The sequence below is a fragment of the Globicephala melas genome, chromosome 2, assembly GCF_963455315.2.
Source record: "Globicephala melas chromosome 2, mGloMel1.2, whole genome shotgun sequence".
Lineage (NCBI taxonomy): Eukaryota > Metazoa > Chordata > Mammalia > Artiodactyla > Delphinidae > Globicephala > Globicephala melas.
In genome coordinates, this window is record NC_083315.2 from 68,172,967 (window position 1) to 68,188,978 (window position 16,012).

The 16,012-nt window shown below is 36.8% G+C and overlaps 1 protein-coding gene across 6 annotated transcripts in view; it reads left to right on the plus strand.

The window, feature by feature from the left end:
• Positions 1-16,012, plus strand: part of DENND4A (DENN domain containing 4A) — a 132,855-nt gene that overhangs the window by 19,256 nt on the left and 97,587 nt on the right. For all 6 annotated transcript variants that reach the window (XM_030875216.2, XM_030875218.2, XM_030875217.2 and 3 more), the window contains exon 2: positions 10,123-10,201. The gene's annotated coding sequence lies outside the window, so the exon portion shown is untranslated. The remainder of the gene's footprint in view (positions 1-10,122; positions 10,202-16,012) is intronic.

A 16,012-nucleotide genomic window follows, 5' to 3' on the forward strand; every position in this document is an offset into this window, starting at 1 on the left:
CGAGAAGGCTATTCCAGGCAGAGAGAGCAGCAAGGATAAAAAGGCCCTGAGGCTGGAACATGCCTGGTTCATTCAAGGATCAGTAAGAAGACTGGCATGTTACCTCCAAGAGTGCTTTCTAAGAGTTTTTTAAGTATATCTCTTACTATTATATTAAGACTTATTCCTGCCATCTTATTCTGTGTTTTCTATTTACACTAATTTTTTTTTCCTTTCTTTTTCTTTTCCAATTTCTGAGGATAAATAATTTTTTGTGCCAGTTTGAAAATTATGTATTCTGTTTTTATTCTTCTACTGGTTACCCTTTACTTAGATTCTTATTTATATTTATAAACTTTTAAGCTTATTGATTATATATATCTTCCTCCTGAATAAAGCATGTATCTTAGTAGGCTCTCCCTCCTCTCTGCCCCTACAATGTTAGCATTCTCTAGTCTTTTAATACTCAGGATTATTATGGGTATACTACACTTTTTTTTCCTCTTCTTCTTTTTCCTTCTTCATTCCCTCCCCCCACTTCCATTGTTTAATTAGCAATAGTGAACCTTTATTTACGCACCCTTTCTTGCCATATCTTATCGAGTCCCCTAGATTTATAACCTTTAGACCAATAGTTTGAGTTTTTATTTGTTTGTTTAGCTGCTTTCTTGGCAAGCCATCTGAGTACTTATATTCCTAAGAATATCTTTATTTCATCCTTGTATTTAAATAATAGTTTAACCATATATTAAACTTCATTTTTTACAACATTTGAAAATATTACTCCATTATCTTACTAATTGGAAGTCTGGAGTCAGATTTTTTTTTAGTAGATGAACTACTTTTTCTTTCTGGGGATTTTTAGAATTTTTTCTTTGAGATGTTCTAAGACTTCCTCATAAGGTGTCTAGGTATTTTTTTCTTATCTATTATACCAAACTGACATCTTATGTCTTTAATTCTTGGAAATTCTTGGTCATTATTTCTCAAGTATTTCCTCATCTCTGTTTTTTCCTCACATTCTGAAAGCCCTATTATTTAGATATTGGCTCTGTTTTTCCTAGCCTCCATATGTGTTCAGAACTAATTCTTTTAGTTTTTTTCCTTTTAAATACACTTTATTTTTTAGAGCAGTTGTAGATTCACAGCAAAATTGAGCAGAAACTACAGAGAGTTTCCATATACTGCTGCCACCACAAAAACACAGTTTCCTCCACTGTCAACATCCCACACCAGAGTGGTACATTTGTTATAATCCATGAACCTACACTGACACATCAGTATCACCAAAGTCCATAGTTTATATTAGGGTTCCTTCTTTGTGTTGTACATTCTGTGGTTTTTGACAAATGTATAACATATATCTGCCATTGTAGTATCATACAGAATAGTTTCATTGCCTTAAAAATCCTCTGTGCTTATTAGGCTATTTATCCCTTCTTCGTAACTTGCTGGCAGCTGCTGATCTTTTTACTGTTTTCATAGTTTTGTCTTTTCCAGAAAGTCATATAGTTGAAATTATATATAGTATAAAGCCTTTTTAGATTGGCTTTTTTCACTTGGTAATATGCATGTAAAGTTCTTCCATGTCTTTTCATGGCTTGATAGCTCATTTCATCATAGAACTGAATAATATTCCATTGTCTGGATGTACCACAGTTCATTTATCCATTCACCTACTGAAGAACATTTTAGTTCTTTTCAAGTGTGGCAGTTATGAATAAAGCTGTTGTAAACATCGTGTGCGGGTTTTTGTGTGGACGTGTTTCCAACTCATTTGGGTAAATACTGGGAAGCGTGATTGATGGGTCATATGGTAAGAGTATGCTTAGTTTTGCAAGAAACTGCCAAACTGTCTCCCACAGTGACTATATGATTCATCTTGCATTCCCACCAGCAATGAGTGAGAGTTCCTGCCACCCCAGATTCTTGCCATTATTTGGTGTTGTCAGTGTCCTGGATTTGGGCCATTCTAATAGGAGTGTGATGATTTCTCATTGTTATTTTACTTTGCATTTCCCTAATGATATATGATGTGGAGCATCTTTTCATGTGTTTACTTGCCATCTGTATATCTTCTTTAGTGAGGTATCTGTTCAGGTCTTTTGCCCATTTTTTAATTGGGTGGTTAATTTTCTTACTGTCAAGTTTCAAGTGTTCTTTATATATTTTGGATAACAGTCCTATATCAGATACATCTTTTGCAAATATTTCCTTTGTCTGTGGGTTGTCTTCTTATTCTTTTAAGCCTCCATATTTTTTTTTTTTTTTTTTTTGCGGTACGCGGGCCTCTCTCACCGTTGCGGCCTCTCCCGTTGCGGAGCACAGGCTCCGGACACGCAGGCTCAGCGGCCACGGCTCACGGGTCCAGCAGCTCCACGGCATATGGGATCCTCCCGGACCGGGGCACGAACCCGTGTCCCCTGCATCGGCAGACGGACTCTCAACCACTGCGCCACCAGGGAAGCCCAAGCCTCCATATTTTTAAACTTTTATAATATATATTTTCAATTGCTTTATACCTTCTTAATATCTCATTCTGATCATCTACTCATTGATTTTATTTTCAACTATACTCATTTTTTCCCTCATATCAAATATAATATTCAACTATATTTATATTCATTTTGTTATTTAACCTATCTGACTTAGAATTTCAGTTATTTTATTTTTAATACCCAGTATCTGTAGTTGATTCTTCATTGTTCCTTATTATTTTCCTAATATCCTACTTTAGTTTCCTGAAGATGTTTGTCCTGCTTATTTAAGAAATATGTTTGGTCTGGACCAAAAATTCTGTTTCCTCTGGGATAGGTTGTTCTGTTCTTGGCCTTTTTTTTTCTTTAACCCCTCTTTTGTATTCCTGCAGTGTTTATTTTTTTCTTTTCTGGAGCCCATATTCACTTGAGACTGTCAACTACCTTGACTGATAACATGTACAGACAAAGTCCCAGGTTCAAATTTATGCCTTCCTGCTGAATTTATAATAGAGTATAAGTATGTGTGTGGGCAGAGAAGTAGGTTTAGGTCTAAAGGTGGAGATATGCCAGAGAAGTAGTTGTGGTTTGGCTATTAGATGTGCAGGTAGAGATATCATGCAGGCATTTTATTTTATTTTATTTTATTTTTGCGGTACGCGGGCCTCTCACTGTTGTGGCCTCTCCCGTTGCGGAGCACAGGCTCCGGACGCGCAGGCTCAGCGGCCATGGCTCACGGGCCCAGCCGCTCCGCGGCATGTGGGATCTTCCCAGACCGGGGCACGAACCCATATCCCCTGCATCGGCAGGCGGACTCTCAACCACTGCGCCACCAGGGAAGCTCCATGCAGGCATTTTGGATCTCAGTAGAGAGTCATGGTTGGTGATGTAAATTTGAAAGTGAGCAGCAGTTAGTGGAACTAAAAATTTTCCTGGGAATAAGAAGAAAGAGAAGGTCCTGAAGTTTGGTTTGATTGCTGAAAGAAGGTTAAGGGAGTTTAAAGAATAGAAGTGTATCTAGGGCTGGTCCTGGCCATCAGAATGTTTAGAAGGAGCAATGTGTCATCTTGCCTCACCAACCTGATCTGCTTTATCTTTGTCAAATCTGGGTCATTGATTCAGGCTTCTGTGGAATAGTCTACATGGTATGTAGTAGCAAGAGACCTGGAATAAGGAGTTTTAGGCCCTGCTCTGTTAGTGATGAACTGTGCTATTTTGGGCAAGTCCTATTTACCTTTCTACCTTTTTTACTCTAAAACTTCTATGAATCTTTAAGGAGGTATGGTTATAAATAATCTAGACCAACAGTTTGACTAAAAAATATATGTATGTTCTTGAGATGTTTCACCAAAATAGAATTAGTTAATAAGAGTACAATTAGGGCTTCCCTGGTGGCGCAGTGGTTGAGAGTCCGCCTGCCGATGCAGGGCACACGGGTTCGTGCCCCGGTCCGGGAAGATCCCACATGCCGCGGAGCGGCTAGGCCTGTGAGCCATGGCCGCTGAGCCTGCGCGTCCGGAGCCTGTGCTTTGCAATGGGAGAGGCCACAACAGTGAGAGGCCCGCCTACCGAAGAAAAAAAAAAAGAGTACAATTAGTTTTAAGTACTGATGGATTACTTTTCAGAAAAATTGTTCTAATTCATGATGCCATTAGCAATTTTTTTGTCAAGTATTTATTTATTTATTTATTTGGGCTGCACCAGGTCTTAGTTGCGGCATGTGGGATCTTCATTGCGGCATGCGGAATTCTTAGTTGCAGCATGCAAACTCTCCGTTGTGGCATGCATGTGGGCTCTAGTTCCCTGACCAGGGATCAAATTCGGGCCCCCTGCACTGAAAGCATAGAGTCTTACCCACTGCACCACCAGGGAGGTCCCAACAATTTTTTTAAATGTTTTATTTATTTATTTGGCTGTGCCAGGTCTTAGTTGCAGCACGTGAGATCTTTAGTTGGGGCACACGGGATCTTTTAGTTACAGCATGCGGGATCTTTTAGTTGCAGCATGAAGGCTCTTAGTTGCAGCATGCGGGATCTAGTTCCCTGACTACCCGGGCCCCCTGCGTTGGGAGCAAGGAGTCTTAATCACTGGACCACCAGGAAAGTCCCCCACTGACAGTTTTTAAGTGTGCTTATTTCTTGACAGCACTACAGCATTGGGTTTAATGTTTTTTTCCATATTTGTTAATTTACTGGACATGATGTAAAACCTTGAAGTTTAATTTCTGTAATTATTTGCAAGCCTATCAATTTTTCCAAGTATTTGGGTTTTCTTGTGTATGAACTATTTGTTTGTAGTCTTTGATCATCTAGTAAATCCTACAGATTAAAAAATTGTAGCAGTCATTATTAAGTGGGAGAATAACAGATGTCTCAAAGTTGTTTTCAAGTATTAATTCTCAAAGTTCTTTTCAGGTGCTTATTAACAAATAAATATGTTACTTGTTACAGTTTGTGGGGAAAAGTGGATTTTAAGCCTTTAAAAGGCTTAAAGTACTATATTTAAATAGGTGGTGAAATGAAATAGTTAAGAAAGTGAGATGTTCAACATTAACCAAATGAGAGAACTATAAATCTTGATATCTACTTTTCAAGAAAGGTGATATTTTTAATCAATGAATCTCATTTGTATTATATGTTAATATAACTGAATTTTAGATTACTTGTCTTCTGAAAATGTATTTTTAATCACCCCAGTGAGTATTATTTCAAGTAACCATGAAATGGAGAAGAAAAACCAGGTATTTTATGTTTAAGAGAAGCTTTTGGGAACATCCCATTGGTGGCAAGAATTCATTTTAGATACCAGCTAACAAATGTTTATGATGATTCAGGGGACTTCCCTGGTGGTCCAGTGGTTAAGAATCCACCTTCCAATGAAGGGGATGTGGGTTCAATCCCTGGTCAGGGAACTAGGATCCCACATGCCATGGGGCAATTGAGCCCACACACTCTGGAGCCCGAGTGCCACAACTAGAGGGCCTGCGCACCACAACTGCTGAGCCTGTGCACTCTGGAGCCCGTGAGCCACAACTAGAGAGAAACCTGCATGCTGCAACAAAGGTCCTACATGCCACAACTAAGACCCAACGCAGCCAAATAAATAAATAAATAAAAATAAATACTAAAAAGTTAACTCCTATCAACACATTAAAAAAATGTTTATGATAATTCAAAGAGGAGGCAAGAACTTTGCGATGTGGGAGTGGTATTCATATGGGAAATTAAGTTAAAAAAAAAAAAGATGGTGCAAGAGACAAAATTTAAAACCAGACTTCCCTCTCACTCTAGACTGGTAAGCATCATATATTTGCATTTCATATATAGTATTGAATATGAACAGATTTTCAGTATGAGACTGGTAGTTGTTTATAGGGAATTGTTTATAGGAATGATAAATCTAATAGTTTCTTTATTTAAAAAGAATGTAAATAGCATTAAAAATTCTCCAGGGCTTCCCTGGTGACACAGTGGTTAAGAATCTGCCTGCCAATGCAGGGGACACAGGTTCGAGCCCTGGTTTGGGAAGATCCCACATGCCGCGGAGCAACTAAGCCAGTGCCACAACTACTAAGCCTGCGCTCTAGAGCCTGTGAGCCACAACTGCTGAGCCCGCAAGCCACAACTGCTGAAGCCTGCATGCCTAGAGCCCATGCTCCACAACAAGAGAAGCCACCACAAAGAGAAGCCCACACACCGCAACGAAGAGTAGCCCCCACTCGCCACAGCTAGAGAAAACCCTCGGGCAGCAATGAAGACCTAACGCAGCCTAAAATAAATTAATTAAAAAAAATTCTCTGGATACAATTTCCCCATACCTCTCTAACCATTTCTCACTTTTCTCCATCCCATTTCTGCACTATTTTTTTACTCATCTTTTTTTATTACTTTTCTTGCCATATCTCTTTGTTCAACTTCTTTCATTTTCTGTTTTACTCTTTTCTCTGATTTTTAGTCATTCATTCTTTTTCTTACCTGCCAATTGCCCCACTCTCTTCAGCCAGTTTAACTTCTCCCACTTACCTGTTAACTTTTTTTGTCCATCAAAGCCCACATTCACGAATTAACACACAGGGTTCCCCAAGGACTTACTTTCTTCTCTTTCATTCTTGAATTGAAGTATGGTATAGAAGAACTCCAAATTAAAAGCTATGAGAGTTGAGTCATAAATTGATGTATTTGGTCTTACGCAAGCTGTTTAATGTTTATGCCTCAATTTCTTCATTTAAAAAGGATTGAAACTACATCTCCAAGGAGCCTCCTAGCTCTGCAATCCTATGATTCTGTGGTGTCTTAACTTTCACATGTTTTTTCTACTATGCTGACCTCATTTATTTAATAAATATTTATACACCTACCATGTATTTATAACGCCTATAATTTATGTGAGGAATCAAAAGAAATAAAAGACAGGGTTCCTGCCTTTGAATTGTTTATAGTCTGTCTGGAGAGACAAGAGGTATCTGCATATTAACCTTCAGTTATTTCTAGTCTGTTCCTGTTCTTTCTACACCAGATCCATTTCTCAAGGGAATACCAGCTATTTTATTTTCTTTATTTTTAAAAATATCAGTTTTACAGGTTTTGTTTTGTTTTGTTTTGTTTTTCCGGTGGCCACGCCTCACAGCATGTGGGCTCTTAGTTCGCCGACCAGGGATGGAACCTGCTCCCTCTGCACTGGAAGCTCAGAGTCTTAACCACTGGACCACTGGGGAAGTCCCTGCTACCTTAGTTCAAACCTAATTTCTGGGGGAGGGGTAGGTTTACCTCTGAACACAGTAAAAGACTTATTTTTATTTTCTTATACATGTAGGAATCCCCACTGTAGTTGTTCTGTAGCATTATTTTATGTTGTCCTCTTGATTCCAGTCTGGAATTTATTCATGATAGGAAAATTTATCTCAGAACCAAGGGGATTGATTTTTATTGTGATTTAGTAGATGATCACTCTCTGTCCCTATCTTTGCGTGCATACGTATGTCTGTGCATTTATGTTTGTATAATCATATTCAAATGTAGTGTTCCAGCTGACTGAGTGAATGTGACCAACAAGTCTTTCCACATGTATATGCTTTTTTCTCTGGTTTGTTTCTGCACCTGTGTTGTAAGAGGGTATTGCTTTTAGAGAGTTGTCTTTTCCTTTCATTGGCCCTATGTGCTCTCTGGTAAAAATATACCACTCCACAGAGATTAGGGACAGCGAGGGGAGGACAGGAGGGAAGTGGGCGTACTTATAAAAGGTCTACACTGGGACTTCCCTGGTGGTCCAGTGGTTAAGACTCTGCACTCCCAATACAGGGGGTCCCGGTTCGATTCCTGGTCAGGGAACTAGATCCTGCGTGCCACAAGTAAAAAAGATCCCGCATGCCGCAATGAAGATCCTGCATGCGGCAGCAAAGATCCCGCATGCCACAACTAAGACCCGGCACAGCCAAATAAATAAATATTTTAAATAAATAATTAAATAAAAAATAAAAGGTCAGCACTAAGGATCCTTGTGATGGAACTGTTCTGTATCCTGACTTTGGTGATAAGTACCTGTAGCAACACGTAATAAAATTGTATAGAACTAAGTACACACACACAAACACATATACACAAATGAATACAAGTAAAATTGGGGAAAACAGAATAAGATAGGGGAATTGCATCAATGTCAATATCCCTACTGTGATTGTACTATAATTTTGCAAGATGTTACAATTGGGAGAAACTGAGTAAAAAGTATACCAGATCTCTATTATTTTTTTCAACTGAATATGAATCTACAATTATTTCAAAATAAAAAGTTCAATTAAAAATAATAGCAATTTAAAGGGGTCTGTGCTGAAAGATAATTTAACATATATAGCTGCAGGAAGCACATTGACGTATCACTTTGAGGAGCATGACTTTCCATTTACATCAAAGGATGCTCTGCTAAATAGATTTATGCATTTTTTATTGCAAGTTTTCTTATGCATGTATGGAAAGTGAAGCAGTAGCTGTGATGTGTTGTCTCCATTAACAGAAGAACTTTGTAAACACTTAAGTGATGCCAGTTTTATATCAGTCTCATCTGTGTACTGGGAAATCAGTTAATTCTAATAATGGGTCAATTTTTTCATACAATTCATGGAATCAAAGTAAAGGTTTTGGAAGTTCATACTGTCAAAGAGGAAACATTGCATATTGTGAATGCTGCTGTAAATCTAAAACTTTCAACATTGAACAAAATACTTTTTTTTTTAATAAATTAATTTTATTTATTTTTGGCTGCGTTGAGTCTTTGTTGCTGCACGCGGGCTTTCTCTAGTTGCGGTGGGCAGGAGCTACTCTTCATTGCAGTGCTCGGGCTTCTCACTGCGGTGGCTTTTCTTGTTGCGGAGCACAGGCTCTAGGCGCGCGGGCTTCAGTAGTTGTGGCTCGTGGGCTCAGTAGTTGTGGCTCGCAGGCTCTAGAGTGTAGGCTCAGCAGTTGTGGTGCACGGGCTTAGTTGCTCTGTGGCATGTGGGATCGTCCCGGACCGGGGCTCGAACCTGTGTGTCCTGCATTGGCAGGCAGATTCTTAACCACTGTGCCACCAGGGAAGCCCCATTGCTTTGTTTATTGAGTAACAAACAAATATTAAGTTTAGTGGAGCACAGAGTCATGGTCAAAAACAAAATGTTTGTACTATATTAAGAAACTCAATGTAGCAGAAAATTTATTTGGAATTGGTTATATACTACATTCACAATTCATGATTGCATCAAAACAAGCCTGATATTCTATCAATAAAATAGGAGCTGTAGTTTTCAAAATTTGCAAGTGTTTTTACATACATAGAGTATTTCAGCTAGAACATTTTTGTGATAATCTGATGGTGAATTTAAAAAATGTTTCAGGAGGTCAATATTTACATTGTTTCTTTGCTGCCTGTCAGCAATAAGATTTTAGAAATATTTGAAAAATATATGTACCACTCCATATTTACTGACTGAAAATACTCAGTGAATCTGAGGTGGAGTGTTATCCTAGTTTTTTAAACATATATATCTATTTTAACCATTTTTAGCAACTAAAATGTAATAAGATTGTACTTACGTTACTTCTCATTCATTCTTTTCACCCTCCGTTCCATTCTAAGACACTTTAATCAAATCTTGACTCAAATGATTTTGGCCTTTTCCCCACTCCTCTCCTACTTCCCAGACACACACCAAGCACCAGCCAAGTTAGGTAAATCTGGTGTCTGCTGTTGTTGCTATTTCCCCATTATTAGTGGATATTCAGTATTGGATAAAGCTATGGTTTCTTCCTCTTGTGCTTGTGCTTATATTTTTCTTCTAGGAATGAGATACTATACATAATGCCTAAGAAATAGGCATGTTTTTCTTTCTCCTTGTTCCTGTACACATTTAGTCTTTTGTGCCCTTACTTATTTTTTTGTTTTCTCTCTTTGTCCCCCTTATTTGCTTTTTTTTTTTTTAAAAGTATGTGTCTATTCTGGACTGAAATGTGTTTTCTGGAGGAGCTGGTATATGAAAATTACTTGTTGACTCTTTAACCATGTGAAAACAATATATGCAACCATTTTGTTTGAAAATTATCATTGTTAACAGGACTTCTAAGTATCCACAGGCATCTTAGGGGGAAATATTTGATTGGAATTAATTTAAGCTTAATTCTTATTCTTTTTAATACAGTATTTCTCAAACTCCAAGGCTTGCAGAATTCACAAATTGAGATCTGGCATCATTTTCAGAGAGAGACTTTCAGTAATGTGTAAGTAGTTTTTTTTTTTCATTTCGATTTGTTTTTATTAGCTGTTTTCTGTATAAACATAGTGAAATGTTAATTTACTAGATCTCTTAATAAGAATTTGGCATATATTCACCAAGTAACGATTATGAGTAACAAGTGACACAAAATAACTTACTGAAAGGAGATGCTTTAAGTGTGCCCTGGATCAGTATTAACTGAACACCATTTATTAGAAACAGCATCTCCAAATATAAAGAATACTGGTTTAAGGGACTTGAGTTCTTGTCCAGGCTCTACCACTAACTAGCTGGGTCTCCTTAAGTAAGCCATCCTCTGTGCTTTAGTTTCTTTGGCTATAAAATAAAGGATAAGACTATCACTAAGGAAAAGATCCTTCCCCTTTAAAGGTCTATTATTCCTATCTTAATTTTTTTTAATATAAATTGTCAATCTTTCAAAAAGGAACCTTCAAATTACACAGCTGTGTTTTGATTTTTTTGTTGTTGGCTTTTGCTCGGGAATAGATATTGAGAGAGGAAGTGGTTCCAGAGTAGACTAGAAGACAGATAAGTGCCCCCTTGCTTAAGAAATTTGCCCCACATAGTCCATCAATTTGCGTTACTAAAAACTTACTTTTAAAAAGTCAAGTTGGGAGATTTCCCTGGTGGTCCAGTAGTAAAGAATCCACCTTCCAATGCTGGGGATGCGCGTTCGATCCCTGGTCAGCGAACTAAGATCCCACATGCTGCGGGGCAATTAAGTCCATGTGCCACAACTACTGAGCTCACGTGTCTCAGCTAGAGAGCCCGCATGCCACAAACTACAGAACCCACACACTCTGAAACCCACGCACCACAACTACAGAGCCCGCGCACCCTGGAGCCTGCGTGCCACAACTAGAGAAGAGAAAACCCACGCGCCACAACTAGAGAGAAGCCCGCATGCTGCAATGAAGAGCCTGCACGCCACAACGAAAGATCCTGCACGCCTCAGTGAAGATCCCGCGTGTTGCAACTAAGACCCGATGCAGCCAAATAAATAAATAAGTAAATAAACCTTAAAAAAAAAAAAACCAGTTCACAATTCAAGTGAAAAAAAAGCAAGGAGCATATTGTAGTAGATACAATATGCAAAAAGAAAAAAAAAGTCAAGTTGGCTTGGGTGGGTTAAACCTTTTTTAAAAGAAAGCAAACCTACTGTTAAATATGATATACAAATAAGATTTCTTTCCTTTCAAAATCTCCATAGAATACTGATGCTGAAGTAGTGCCAATTTTCAAGGAGATGGGGAAAGGAACAACAGAGTAGGAGTCACTCCTCTGCATGGGGCTTTCAGGAGAAACTGGTAGAAAAACTATGGGGGCTTCCCTGGTGGCACAGGGGTTAAGAATCCGCCTGTCAATGCAGGGGACATGGGTTCGAGCCCTGGCCTGGGAAGATCCCACATGCTGCGGAGCAACTAAGTCCGTGTGCCACAGCTACTGAGCCTGCTCTCTAGAGCCCATGAGCCACAACTACTGAGCCCACATGCCACAACTGCTGAAGCCTGTGCGCCTAGAGCCCGTGCTCTGCAACAAGAGAAACCACCTCAGTAAGAAGCCACACACCGCAACGAAGAGTAGCCCCTGCTCTCCGCAACTAGAGAAAGCCTGCATGCAGCAACGAAGACCCAATACAGCCAAAAATAAATAAATAATATATGAATAAATTTATTTTTTAAAAAAAGAAAAACTTTGTGCAGGGTGAAGGCAGGCACTTGGGATCTGGAAGCGTGGTAGGAGAAAAGATGGCTAGAGGTGGAATAAAGGAATAGAAAGAGATGTGGAAAAATAAAACTAAACAAGAAACTCTGAAGGCAGAGGCTAGCTTTCATCAGTATCGTCACTGGCTCTTAGAATAGTGTCACATCTTAAAAAGTATTTATGAAAAATTCATGGAATGAATGAATCAATTACTTATTCAGTAAATTTCTAATTTCGCCCAAGGCCCTGATGGTTAGTTAGACTCAAATCATCTAGTTTTATCTGTGTTTACCGTACATTAAAAAACTATAGTATTTAAGGTAGTTGGGGTTCAGAAAATGGACTCTGAATTACAGAAAAAAGACATTACATTTAGTATAATATACTTGAGGAAGGTTATAAAGTGAACTATTTATTCACTTAAATTTTTTTTAAGCACCTACCTACCATACTTTGGGTACTAGCTGGGAAAGGAAAAATGGGGTACTGATTATAGTGTATATTTCTATTTGATGGAATAATATGCAGTCATTTAGTATAATTATGAAGATTATAACAGTTTAGACTAATGCTTTTTAAATAAAATAAAAATATATTCTATATTGTAACTGCATATAGAAGAAGAAGACTAGGAAACTTTGTTAAATATAAACCAGATTTATTATTGTGAATGGGATTATAGAATTTCTTTTTCTTTCTACTGTTCTGTACAATTCATAAAGTTTAAATGAAAATCCACATACATTTAAATTATTTTGAAAAATAATATGAACATATATTGACTAGAAAAAGGTAATAGTGTATCATCAAAGGGAAAGAGCAAAATTGTATTTGAAGGACAGTGGGTAGATTACCGTGGTTGGAAGAAAAATGAGAGGTGAGGTTTAGAAGAAGATGGGAATGAAGGTCTCTAGCTTAGTTTTGATAATATAAGAAAAGATGAGCTAGGTTAGGTTTTTAACTGTGGAATTACATTGTTTTTAAAAAAGAAAGAAAATTTCTTCTAGCTTATTTATTGAAGTGAACTGGAGTGAGGGGGAGTTGAACTGGTCCATTGTGTTATCAACCGTTTTCATGTATAATCTTGAGTTTATGACTATACTAGGCCCTATCTCAAAGACTTTGCTCCTTTTACCATTTCAGTAATAGTATATAATTTTGCAAAATTTATGTTCAGATTCGTTTTTCATATATCTTTAAAATGTTATCCCTGATTTCCACTCTTGCCTTTTCTTGTCCTTAGAGTTAGCCTAGGTAGCAAATGCTTTACTACTTGACCTAATGGAGTGATAGAAGAAATAAAAAAGAATCTGAATTGATGGGGCAGAGATAGAAAGGGAGAAAAACAGGTCAGTCTCCCTTAGTTGCTGATTAGGTAAGAGCTTTCTTGTAATGATTTCTCATTTTCGCTCCCATGAACCTTTTAGGAATAGAGAGCACATCCTTTTTGTTTTCTAATCTCAAAGAAAACAGATGTAATTTGAAATGAAATACTAGCCAAGTAGGTATCTGAAATTTTAAGAAGATGTCTGTAAACATCTTATGAGCTAACTCCTTAAGTTATCTGTGTCATGTTGAACAAAGAGGAATTAAAAAAACAATAACTGCTTAATGATGTAGTATTATTACTTGAACTTTAGTAAAGTTGTTTCAGGGTTTTATACTATTTGTGATTATTTCGAGAACTGTTGGATCAAATATTTGTTTTGTGTGGCCCCCCAATTTCCAAAACGAATTTAAGGAAATTTACCTTCTAAAAAAAAGAAAAGAAAAGAAATTTACCTCCTAATTGTTAAGGGTTTTTGCTCTGATGTACTACGCTAAAAGTCCAAGTTTTGTACATGACTATGAATGCTTTCCTCAGATGCTCTTTCCAAGTAATTTTTGTTGGCTCTTACCAACATAAGGCATTTTCTCTTAATATATGTTTAGTATTTTCCATGAGGATTGTAACTTTTACACTCCAATGGAAGTCTCTTGGTTTCTTAAAATTGTTAGGAAATACTATTCATTATTTATTTCTATGTTAAAGATTTTCAGTATTATCTCTGCCTTGTAATTTGTAACAATGTCTTCCCCCTAGTTTCTAAACCTCAAACTTACTTTAAAAACAGTTGATTTAAAATAAAAAGTAGAGGTGCATTTTCAGTATTATAGACTCTTTCTGAGAGAATTAAAGAGCATTTAGATCTAGAAGTCACCTGGGATGTTGCCAGCTGTGCTCTTGACATTATATGCTTTGTCACCAGTGAGTGCCTTCAGATATTTTTGCCTACCTTCTTTACCACTCTCCACACCCGAATGAATAAATGGAAAACAGCAATAACAACAACAAGTTAAGGGAACTGGAGTAATATATAATTTACTATTCTGTCAATAAAAGTAAGAATATTTTATCACCACTTTAAAATTGATTGCTCTTATACGTATTGATGAAGAACTTTAACTTGTTCCCTTTTAGTAGTTATTTACTGTATTCAACTGCAAATCAGATCAAATGATAAAAATTTGTAAACCAGGAAGATGTAACAAAAACAATTTTCATACAGTTTTTTCCCAAATATCTGCTTATTCATATAATAGCTGTTTATTTCCAATGGCTAAGGTAGTAGCTTTCAAAACAACCTATTAAACATATATGTTTTCATCATAGTACTATTTCCATTCTCCTTCCCTTCTTTCTGCATAGCAAGACATAAAACTTTATTGTATGTAATAGTAACTATACACTTTAGTTTAAATAACACGAAGTTAGAGTCTAAGAAAAAGGAGAATATTTAAATCTCTTCATTATGATGAAAGGAAAGTGCTCTACTAAGGTAATTTTTAAGACTCGTGTCTATCAAGAGCTTATAATTTAAAATTTATGCACACAGAAAAGCAAATAAACACTTATAGAAGCTGTAAGTATATGTGTTACTTTGACCCAATAATTCTACTTCAGTAAATTTATCCTGAAAAAAATAAGAGTTGTAACCAGAGGTTTATGTTCAAGGTTATTCATCTTAGCATTTAAAAACTATTAGCAAAATAAGTAGGTGTAATAAATGATCAACAATAAGGAAGTAGGTCAATAATGTTATGTCCGTTAAAATACTGTGCAGCCATTGAAGAGTTATTTTCAAACACTATTTAATGAAGAAAATAAGTTAAATACAGAAGTGCTTTGTTTTCCTACTTTAAAAGAATGGGTAGATGGTCAGCTGTTTTTTTGTAAAACACCTGTAATAGACCGTCAGCTGAGAGTGACTATCAGTGTTTAACAGTTTTCCAGGAGAACAGGTTTATTACTTTCCTTTACTGTCAGTCTGGGACAGTAGGGATTTCTGAAAAGTTTAAGCCGTTCGTTTTGTGCAGAAATCTTATGTGTAAGGGAATTGCTACATAGGAGCCATATATACCTAAATAAAACAAGTAGGAACATTCGATCCTTTTTTAGGTGTGTTTTCTAAGCAAAGAGTGAGAATGTAGAGTATATTTAAGCAATGGATACAAATTCCAAAAAATGTGGCATGAATTCTGAAAACTCATGACATTAGCCATATAGAAAATTAAACGAATTTTGGGATTATGATGAAAGTGGTGATAATTATATTATAAACAAGTATATTACATAAGAATTTTTTTGCCTCCAGGTATTTTATAGTCTACAAAAGAAGGCTGTTTACTTTAAATAGCATTTTATAAAGCATGTTCTGAGGGCTTTTTCTAGTTTTTAAGTGGGAAAATAGGGTTTGTTGTTCAAATAGACTGGGGAAATCCTGGATTAAGGGAAGTTAATCAGGTACCTTTATCAAAAGATTTCCAAGGCTTTAATTTTTTTAATATATATTATAAATATACAGTACAATATTTGTCCATAAAATCCTTTCTTTGAATTTTTTGGAACTAAGTCTAACATGTTTGGAAATTTCTGTTTTAGGTTAAACTTTTTTTCCTGTAATTCTTATATAAGTAATGACAGTACTGTGGCAGGGGCTGGGGGTGGGAATGTCTTCTCCTAGTTCAAGAAACAAATAAGGTTTAAGTGATACTAGACAACTGAAGGAGATTTTGCTATTAAAGTGTTTGCAAATACACGATGAATTCC